Source organism: Petromyzon marinus, unplaced genomic scaffold (assembly GCF_048934315.1).
Source record: "Petromyzon marinus isolate PM22_M1 ecotype Great Lakes invasive population unplaced genomic scaffold, UKy_Petmar_22M1.pri1.0 PM_G_Scaffold_10, whole genome shotgun sequence".
NCBI classification, from domain to species: Eukaryota; Metazoa; Chordata; class Hyperoartia; order Petromyzontiformes; family Petromyzontidae; genus Petromyzon; species Petromyzon marinus.
In genome coordinates, this window is record NW_027422651.1 from 2,806,762 (window position 1) to 2,818,061 (window position 11,300).

Genomic DNA, 11,300 nt, shown 5'->3' on the forward strand with positions numbered 1-11,300 from the left:
CCGAGTGTGGTGTGTAAATATCAGGGGAGACAAAGGCGGCCCGGTGCAGTGTTGGCCACCCTCCCCCTAGAGTGCCGTGCGTGCCGGCGTTTATAGCTCACCATCAGCACTTGCCCCAGCAGTCTGTTGAAGGCTGTACGGGGGATCTTTGTGTGTGTGTGAGTGTGTGCAATGAGATCAGGCAATGACTGGCAGAGAAAATTGCTTGAGATTATTTTAAAAGCATGGGTTTAAAAAAGTGAACAAAGCATGTCTCTATTATGTGCATTACCATTGAAGGGTGCATTGGGTTCAAAACCATCCGCATAGCCTCAAATCTGCATTAATGCCAATTTGTCTCCGTATTCTGCAGCAGGTACAAGCTAACCACTCAGCTATCTCAATGCGAAATTCTATGCTAATTCCATTGTGAAGATGTGTATGCCTTAACTTAGCTATTTCAATGCTAAATTCTATGCTAATCCCTTTAACAATGGGTGCCTCTGCGGGTGTGTATGCTTTAACTTTTAACATAGCTATTTCTGTGACCAGTCACAAGCTAATCATTCAGCCATTTCAATGCTAAATTATATGCTAATTCCTTTGTCAAGGCGCTTTGTTCCTCTCACACAGCTTAAAGGCCGTATCTGAACGTGGCTCTTTCACTCCAGCGCTGTCCTACCAGACAGTCTCGCCCCCTTCACCTGATGAAGGCCGCTTGTGTTGTGGCCGAAACGTCGTGAGAATATTATTGTTATTTTATTTTATCAATTTATTATTTTATTATCATTCTACGTGACTTTACCGAAAGAACCAAAGAAGAAGATCATAGTATTACAGATCCTCTCACGCGCTAACCCAGACTGATGTGAGTGCACGATTTCTGTATTACAGTTGTTTTTATTGTCCTTCACTGCATCGCGTTTCACGGTGAATAACCGTTGCCTGGAACATGTATGCTTAGTGGAAAAGATTTGTACATATTGGGCCAAATTTGCATTGTCTTAGAAATTACATGCAAATCAATCAATATGCAGTTCAGGTCAAATAAGACATTCCTTTTTAACGCTTTACAACCAAGTTTGAGATGTTAATGCATTAGCTCTGTTCGTTCATAACTGCCCATCTGTCTGTAGCATGGCATTTCGATAACCCTCTTAAAGATGTATGGACTGATGCTGTACAAGAAGGATGTGGAGCTGAGTGGGCTTGCTGATGACCGGTACCAGCGGTGTCAAGATCGGCCTCTGTGGAGGAGGCTCGTGAAGCACGCTGCTGGGCAGTTGGAGGCAGTCGCCCTCCAGTAACAACGGAGGGCGGATGAGCGACGCTCACAACAACCAGCGGAGCGCCGGCCACACCAAGTCGGTGCAGTGGTGCCTCTGTCAGTCATCTTATTGAGCACACGGCACTTGGGTCTGTCCTGTGAGCTGGCAGAGAGCTTTCGACACATCACGTGGCCTCAACACGTAAGACAAAACTATAATTCGTGTTGTAGAGAATATACCTCCTCCTATACGTGTAACTTTTAAGTGGTATGCCTTGTAACTGATGAATGATCCGAGCGTGCTACCTATTTCAAAGACAATGAGTTGCTCCAGATGCTTCGTGGAACACAAAAACACCGTTTGACCGGTATCACAAGAACAACGGGTCTCACCTGAGTTATCTGTACAGGTTACTTTCAAACACACACACACACTTTGTCCTAACATCACTTATTCCATTTTTGACCCTTACAGATCAAATGTTACAAGTATGCACAAAACCAGACAAGTATACATTCTAAATTATTGACAGGCATATTAACAAAATTGGATTACTGCAGTGAAATATACTGCATCACGTTACATTGTGAAAATGTAGCAAATTCTAAACATTACCTACAAACTACACAACTGAGATGACACATCAATCATCGCCCCCTACTGACAGGCTCTTGTCCACATGCAGGCCGGTGCAGGGCCACCACCTTGTGCCACACAGGCGCAGCTGCTACTTGGGGATGCTCTTCGAGTGTGAGATGAGATACAAAACTCAGAGTTGCTGAGGCGATAAAGCAAGCACCATGTAAAAGCAATTATGATAATATAGTGAATGCTTGGGAGCTTATTGGCTCTTGCTCCTGGTTAGAGATCTACCCAACCCACGGGCCCACAAAGACTGGCCGCCCTTACTCTGCAGGATGAACCTAAGAAATGAGTGTTCAACTTCACATTCTTGTCATTAAAGGCCTGTGACAAAGGTGCATCTAATGGAGCAACATCGTCTCTGGCTTACACATCTACCGGGTCTCCACTTGACTTTGTATTGTCTAGGAGCAAGTCCACCCACACCTCCACTTCCACAAACTGCTGGTAGTTGCCTCGCTCTGCCTCAGTCAGAATTCTCCTCCTGCTTTACGATGTGAAGGTCCCATTTTGGAGTTGAATCTTCATCTTCACATTTTACCTTCACTTCTTCGCTCTTCACCATCACCTCTTCACATTTCACCTTCACTTCTTCGCTCTTCACCATCACTTCTTCACATTTCACCATCACCTCTTCATATTTCACCTCGATACCTTTAAAAGTGTCCAAGCTGGGATTTTCTTCCGGTTCGTGCTTCATGAGGGATGGGCTCATTGCGGCACTTTGACTTTCACAAGCTGATTTCAGACTCCACTCCTTGTGGATCTTCCGATGCTTTTGTGTTCTCTGGTGTCTTCGAAAATTTGATGAATGTGCAAACGCCATCCCACAAACACTGCACTTGAAGGGTTTCTCTCCCATGTGTGTTCTCTGGTGTGTTACAAGATTACGTGAATCTGAAAACGCCTTGCCGCACAGAGTACACTTGAACGGTTTCTCTCCTGTGTGTTCTCTGGTGTGTTACGAGATTACATGACTGTGCAAACGCCATCCCGCACATCGTGCACCTGAAGGGTTTCTCTCCTGTGTGTGTTCTCTGGTGGTTCTGAAAAACTGATGGCCATGCAAATGCCTTGTTACACACAGTACATTTGAAGGGTTTCTCTCCTGTGTGACTTCTCTGGTGCCGTGTCAGATTTCCAGTCCGGTCCGTGCTGTATGCACGCTGGTCGCATTGTTGACTTGTCGTACCGAGCTGCGCTGAGTGCCTTTGCTCCATCAGAACAATTCTGCAGAGGAAGCGTCAGCTGCAGACAGAAAAAAAGAATATCCACACCATCTACACATCAGGTACAGAGTAATGCACACGTGACTTACACGTCTATACTTATTAATATATTCATGATGTAGTGAAAAAGTTTCTCAAATTCATCAAATTTGATGAACGTGCAAACGCCTTCCCGCACAGAGTGCACCTGAAGGGTTTCTCTCCACGAGCTGCTATGGCACACAATGAGAGGGCAAATGTCATTAATATGCCTGGAAGCCTTCATATCTTCAAGATGAATGTTAACCCAAAACTCTAAGCACACAATTTCGGCTGTCTGACTACAAAAGGAATATTTATGAAAGCTAAATTCAGCTGACATAGCAAAGGGTGTTGAAAACAATACTATTTGTGTTTTGCAGAAATGCATGAATTAATGTTCAATCGCAGCTCAGGTGTGAGTCCAGGCTCAGATGTCCTTGAATGCTGGGGATGAACAGTTCCGACTTCAGCTGTATGTGTGTGCTGTGTTCACCTCCTGTTTGCATTCTTATAAAGAGTTCCAGAGGAAAACAAAAATAAACTATTGTTTTGATATAACCTCCGTGTGCAATAGAGTTAATAGACTTTACTGCAAACACAAACTTGACACTGTCACACACTGCCATGAGTAAACAGGTGGTGGTGTGACCAGAATCATGCCTGGCCACCTTCATCTGCTCAGCATTAATTCTTCCTCACTCCACCAAGTAATGAATCGAGGATCAATCAACATAGCCGAGGCTATCCGTGTCTCTGTCTCTCTCTCCCCGTGGTGAAGGTGTTCCCCTCCACACATTCAGAGTCAACAGCGGCACGCGCTTAGCGTCTTTGACCGATAGATACATTGACGCACGTATTGTTGGTTCTTTCAGTAAAGTCACGTAGATAGAAAATAAAAATAACAGATTAAATTTAATAAGATAAAGACCACTTGTGTTGCGATCGAAACGTCGTGGGTTTATTACTTTATTTAAAAAAAAATATTTTTCATTTATTTTTATTATTTTATTTTCTATCTACGTGACTTTACCGAAAGAACCAAGAATATTAATTCCTGCAGTCACCAAAGTTTTAAGTCAAAACATTCACACACGTTGACAAAGCCTCACCTTGTGTTGTTGTGGGCAGGTCGCTTCTGATAACAAGAGCGGTATAGCAGCTCAAGCGGGCTTGGCCTGGTGAAAAACATAAAAACTGCGTGAATATTTACAATAAAACAAAGTTACAAAGTGGCGAGCCGGGTGAAGACAAATTAAACTTAAGCGAGATAATTAAAGTGAATGCAATCAGGCGAGGGCAGGAGGCAAGGCCCCGCGTGGCTAGGCCCTGCGTTGTAAAGTTCCAACCTGGACATCGATTCCCATGCTCGCTGCTACTCAATTGACATCCCTACGAGAGAGAGGCTCTACCTCGGTAAACAACAACCACCACCACAACCGCGATGAGAATTCCTCACCTCGGATTTCAGTTCACGCGCGGAGCGGCAGATTTGTTACCTCGTGACGTCACGTGGCAGCAGGTGACGTCACTTGCGTGGTACAAGAACACGCCCCTCCCGCAACGAACGGTTCTCAATTTAAATAAATTATGTTAATGAGCCCCGCCTATACGTCGAGGGATGGGGCGTGGGTGCTGAAACCCGTCGCAATAAACTCGCGACGGCCTTCACGAATACATTATGTTAATGAGCCACCAGTCACCGGGCGTAGCTTTGCCCAAATAAGGATTGTACTTGAACAGATAACGGAAGTGACCCAGACAGAGGTGACGTCACGCTCAAGGGCGCGGTAGACGGGGTGGGGTGAATACCTTGGTGACATGACGTCACTAGCGAGGGACACCTCCCCCTGGCGTTTCATGCAGATGAGGTGATGCTGAGTAGTGACGTCACAGAGCGGGATTGGAGTTTAAGTTGATTTAGATTCATTTTCCATTGCTCCCTCCCTTGAACTCAGCAACAACAACAACGTGGACATTGCATCCCACTGGGATTTTTAGCACACAGCGTTGGTGTACGGTGCTTTTTTAAGGAATATTTTGCTGTTTTTTTCATGGATTTTCTGTTTGCAGAGTCACACAAAGTAGTCACTTTAAGATGTGTTTCTTGTTTGTGTTTGTTGTGGTTGCACTTGATTCAAGAGCCGAATGGCTCACAGGGGTATACCAAAATAAACTGAAATTATTGTGTACACACTGTGTGTACGTACACTGTGTGTGTGTACACTATGTGTGTACACTGTGTGTGTGTGCACTGTGTGTGTGTACTGTGTGTGTACATGTACACAGTGTGTGCAGTGTGTGTGTGTACACTGTGTGTGTGTGTGCACTGTGTGTACACACACGTACACAGAGTGTACGTGTGTGTACACTGTGTGTGTGTACACTGTGTGTGTACACTGTGTGTGTACTGTGTGTACACTGTGTGTGTGTGTGTACATCGTGTGTGTGTGTGTGTACACTGTGTGTGTGTACACTGTGGGGGGCACAGTCATCTCAGTCGACCAATGGGCATCTTTTCATCAATTTATTATTTTCCAATTTTCTTGTTTTTTTTTCTATTTACGTGACTTTACCGAAAGAACCAAGAATGTTGTAGCACATTCTCTATTTATTGCAGAGGTTCAAGGTTAAAATCCGACAGGCACACCTGGCTACCCCAGTAACATTCACCACAATATGTGCAGTCTGCTAAACGGCAGATGTAAAATATAACGTTGTGTCATTCACAACGCACAGGTCATTGCATGCTGGTGTCACGGTCAAAATTGCGGAAATTCCAAACATTATCCAGAAACTCCACAACGGAGACACGCACCGCCTGTACCAACGACGGAGGCGCAGGGGCAGACGCTCGATTACGTTGGAATCGATCTGCAGACGGCCAGCAGCACCGTGTCGCCTTATCTCGATCCCGCAATCCCAAACAGGTGAAAGTCCGCATTGAACCGAACACCCGGCAAGGCCGTCTACTTAATGACGAGAGAAAATTCACACGAAATGTTCTTCTCAATGAAATCTTCCAGATGTAAATTGATACAAGCTTTTAATGAAGAAATAAAATAATTCAAAACACAACACAATTCAAAGACGCTTCATTGTAAAACTTCAAAATGGAGCATGGGGTGCTTGCGTGAATGCGTCCTTCGTGTGCAAATGTTGTGACTTTCCTGGCCTGAAGGCCGTCAATGTGTTGGACCCTTATTGGTGCACAGCGTCTCAACAACAGCAGTGGGGTTTGCTTCAACCGATAGGTACGAACATCCAGACGTGAATCAGCAAGGAGCATTTCTAGTCCTAGTTAGACAAAATCTACGTCAACACGTAAGACAAAACTACAATTCGTGTTGTAGAGAATGTACCTCCTCCTATACGTGTAACCTTTAAGTGGTATGCCTTGTAACTGATTAATGATCCGAGCGTGCTCCCTATTTCAAAGACAATGAGTTTCTCCAGATGCTTCGTGGAACACAAAAACACCGTTTGACCTATATCACAAGAACAACGGGTCTCAGCTGAGTTCTCTGTACAGGTTACTTTCAAACACACACACACACACTTTGTCCTAACATCACTTATTCAATGTTTGACCCTTACAGATCAAATGTTACAAGTATGCACAAAATCAGACAAGTATTCATTCTAAATTATTGACAGGCATATTAACAAAATTGGATTACTGCAGTGAAATAAACTGCATCACGTTACATCGTATTAACAAGAAGCTTTTACAAAAAAGTTGCACAGTCTGCTTCACAGTGTATGTAAAACATACTATTGTGTCATTCAAAACGAGTAGGCCATTGCATGCTGGCGTCTGAATGAAAATGTAGCAAATTCTAAACATTACCTACAAACTACACAACTGAGATGACGCATCAATCATCGCCCCCTACTGACAGGCTCTTGTCCACATGCAGGCCGGTGCAGGGCCACCACCTTGTGCCACACAGGGGCAGCTGCTACTTGGGGATGCTCTTCGAGTGTTTCAGACGAGGTACGACAAAAAACTCCGAGTTGCTGAGGCGATTAAACAAGCACCGTGTAAAAGCAATTATTATAACATAGTGAATGCTTGGGAGCTTATTGGCTCTTGCTCCTGGTTAGAGATCTACCCAACCCACGGGCCCACAAAGACTGGCCGCTCTTTACTCTGCAGGTTGAACTAGGAACTGATGTTCAACTTCACATTCTTGTCATTAAAGGCCTGTGACAAAGGTGCATCTATTGGAGCGACATCATCTCAAGCTTACACATCTACCGGGTCTCCACTCGACTTTGTATTGTCTTGGAGTAAGTCCACCCACACCTCCACTTCCACAAACTGCTGGGAGTTGCCTTACTCTGACTCAGAGTCAGAATTCTCCTCCTGCTTTACGATGTGAAGGTTCCATTTTGGAGTTGAATCTTCATCTTCACATTTCACTTTCACTTCTTCGCTCTTCACCATCACCTCTTCACATTTCACCATCACCTCTTCATATTTCACCTCGATACCTTTAAAAGTGTCCAAGCTGGGATTTTCGTCCGGTTCGTGTTTCATGAGGGATGGGCTCATTGCGGCACTTTGACTTTCACAAGCTGATTTCAGACTCCACTCCTTGTGGATCTTCTGATGCTTGTGCGTTCTCTGGTGTACTTGAAGATTTAATGAATGTGCAAATGCCTTCCCGCACACACTGCACTTGAAGGGTTTCTCTCCCATATGTGTTCTCTGGTGTTTTTTAAGAGCAGATGACCGTGAAAATGCCTTCCCACACACACTGCACTTGAAGGGTTTCTCTCCCGTGTGTGTTCTCTGGTGTGTTTTAAGAGTAGATGAATCTGAAAATGCCTTCCCACACACAGTGCACTTGAAGGGTTTCTCTCCCGTGTGTGTTCTCTGGTGTGTTTTAAGAGTAGATGAATCTGAAAATGTCTTCCCACACACAGTGCACTTGAAGGGTTTCTCTCCTGTTTGAGTTCTCTGGTGTGTTTTAAGAGCTGATGACCATGAAAATGCCGTCCCACACACACTCCACTTGAGGGGTTTCTCTCCCGTGTGTGTTCTCTGGTGTCTTTGAAGATGAGGTGAATCTGAAAATGCCTTCCCACACAGAGTGCACCTGAAGGGTTTCTCTCCCATGTGTGTTCTCTGGTGTGTTTTAAGAGCAGATGACTGTGAAAATGCCTTCCCACACACACTGCACTTGAAGGGTTTCTCTCCCGTGTGTGTTCTCTGGTGTCTTTGAAGATTAGATGAATCTGAAAATGCCTTCCCACACAGAGTGCACCTGAAGGGTTTCTCTCCTGTGTGTGTTCTCTGGTGTGTTTTAAGAGCAGATGACCATGAAAATGCCTTCCCACACACACTGCACTTGAAGGGTTTCTCTCCCGTGTGTGTTCTCTGGTGTGTTTTAAGAGCAAATGAATCTGAAAATGCCTTTCCACACACACTGCACTTGAAGGGTTTCTCTCCCGTGTGTGTTCTCTGGTGTTTTTTAAGAGTAGATGAATCTGAAAATGTCTTCCCACACACACTGCACCTGAAGGGTTTCTCTCCCGTGTGTGTTCTCTGGTGTCTTTGAAGATGAGATGAATCTGAAAATGCCTTCCCACACACACTGCACTTGAAGGGTTTCTCTCCCGTGTGTGTTCTCTGGTGTGTTTTAAGAGCAAATGAACCTGAAAATGTCTTCCGACACACACTGCACCTGAAGGGTTTCTCTCCCGTGTGTGTTCTCTGGTGTGTTTTAAGAGTAGATGAATCTGAAAATGCCTTCCCACACACACTGCACTTGAAGGGTTTCTCTCCCGTGTGTGTTCTCTGATGTCTTTTAAGAGTAGATGAATCTGAAAATGTCTTCCCACACACACTGCACCTGAAGGGTTTCTCTCCCGTGTGTGTTCTCTGGTGTGTTTTAAGAGCAAATGAATCTGAAAATTTCTTCCCACACACAGTGCACTTGAAGGGTTTCTCTCCCATGTGTGTTCTCTGGTGTTTTTTAAGAGTCGATGAATCTGAAAATGTCTTCCCACACACAGTGCACTTGAAGGGTTTCTCTCCTGTGTGAGTTCTCTGGTGCTGTGTCAAATTTCCAGTCCGATCCGTGCTGTATGCACGCTGGTCGCATTGTTGACTTGTCGTACCAAGCTGCTGTGCTGATGGCCTTTGCTCCATCAGACCAGCGTCAGCTTCAGACATAAAATAAGAATATCCACACCATCTACATGTCAGTATCGAGCCATGGAGGAATTAATATATACAGTCACACATGACTTACACGTCTATATTCATTCATGGATTCACGACTAGCTGTACTACCCGGCTTCTCCCAAGACTTGGATCCACCACGTCCGGCCGCCTTTGTCTCCCCAGTGGCGATGTTCACACCACCACAGCAGTTACTCGTTTGAGGCTGAGTCTACCTAGGGGAGGCCCAGAAGCGGCTCAAATAATCGTCACCGGTGGTGGCCGTGAGCGGGAATCGAACTCGAGTCACCGGGTTCGGAGCACGGCGTAGCGCTAACCGATACACTACAATGCGTTACACTTCCACACACAGACACACACACAGACAACAACAACAACAACCGCCATTCGCCACTAAGTGGCGGTGACGTGATCACGACGCTTGTGCCAGACTATGTGCACCCTGAGGCCACGTGAAGTGTTGAACGCCCGCTGGCAGGAGGTCTCGGGGCAGACCCAGGTGCCACGGGTCGACTGACTGAGATGACTGGCTGATGCACCACCTGTGCCTCCTACTGTGCCAACCTGCTGTGCTTTAGCCACCCGGCGCTCCGCTCGTTGTTCTGAGCGTCGCTCCTCCGCCCTCCGTTGTTGTTGGAGGGCGACTACCTCCAACTGCCCAGTAGCATCCTTCACGAGCCTCCTCCACAGAGGCCGATCTTGACACCGCTGGTACCAGTCATCGGCAAGTCCACTTAGCTCCACGTCCTCCTGTACCACATCACTCCATCTCTTCTCTAGCCCGTGCCGCGCCCGCTTAGCCCCCTCAATCCGGCCGAACAAAAACTGTTTCGGCATGCGGTGTCTGGGCATGCGGGCTACATGACCCAGCCATCGCAGCCTTGCCCGCCGGAGCTCACCAATGGGACCTTGCCCAGATCTTTCAAGGATTTGTGAGCTCCTCACACAATCCAATCTGGTTAAACCCAGGATGGATCGTAGGCAGGCCAGCCTAAATGTTTCTAACCGGCGAAGATGTTCCATTAGGGGGGTCCACGTTTCTCAAGTGTAGAGAAGGGAGGGAATGACCGTGGCCGAGAAGACCTGAAGCTTAGTGCGGAGCGACAGACCAGGTAGCTTCCACACAGCGTTACGCAACCGATGAAAAGATATTGCCGCTCGACTGATTGGGAGTGAGACCTCTGCTGTTAAACTGGAGCCGGTCATAAGCACACTGCCCAGGTATGGGAAACTCTCCACTCTCTCCACAACTGCCCCATCACCGATTGGGAGTTGTGGGGGTGGATGGCCGATGGTACAAAATACCCAGGCAGGTGCTTAGTTTTGGTGGGGCTGATGGTAAGGCCCCACCTCTTAGTGGCACGCTCCAGTCTCAGCAGCAGCGTCTCCAACTCCTCCGAATGTGCAGCTATTACCAAATCATCAGCATACATAACGTGGTTGAGCAATAGAGAGCCATCCCTTGACCGCATACACACACAGACACACACAGACAACGCTAACTGCTACACTACAATGCGTTACTCTTCCACATGCGAGGGTCACGTGACAGATTTGACGTCACAGCTCACTTGCCGTGCCAAAAATAAATGCATTGAGCTCCCCTCCCCCCCCCCAACAAAAAACACAAAAGTGTATTTGTATAATGTTTGCACGGTGTACAGTCTGGAAAGTACCCACATGGCAAATTTCCAGTTTGTTGCATGTCGGGAAGTATGCTAAACATTTTGAACAGACACACACAATGACAACTTTGCCTTTTATATATATTTGGAGATGTAGTGAAAAACTTTCCCAAAATTCATCACGCGGTTTCAGTTTTTTTGATTTTCAGTTTGATTTATTTTGGTTATAGTCCCGTGAGTCATTCGGCTCTTGAATCGGGTGCAACCACAACAAGCAACAAAACAAAAACACGACCAAGAAAATCATCTTACAGTGACTATGTGTGACTGTGCAAACAGCACTGTC

At 46.0% G+C, this 11,300-nt stretch overlaps 1 pseudogene; it reads right to left on the bottom strand.

The window, feature by feature from the left end:
• Positions 1 to 859: 859 nt before the first annotated feature.
• On the bottom strand, positions 860 to 9,101 carry LOC142908633 (uncharacterized; annotated as a pseudogene).
• Positions 9,102 to 11,300: the final 2,199 nt, after the last annotated feature.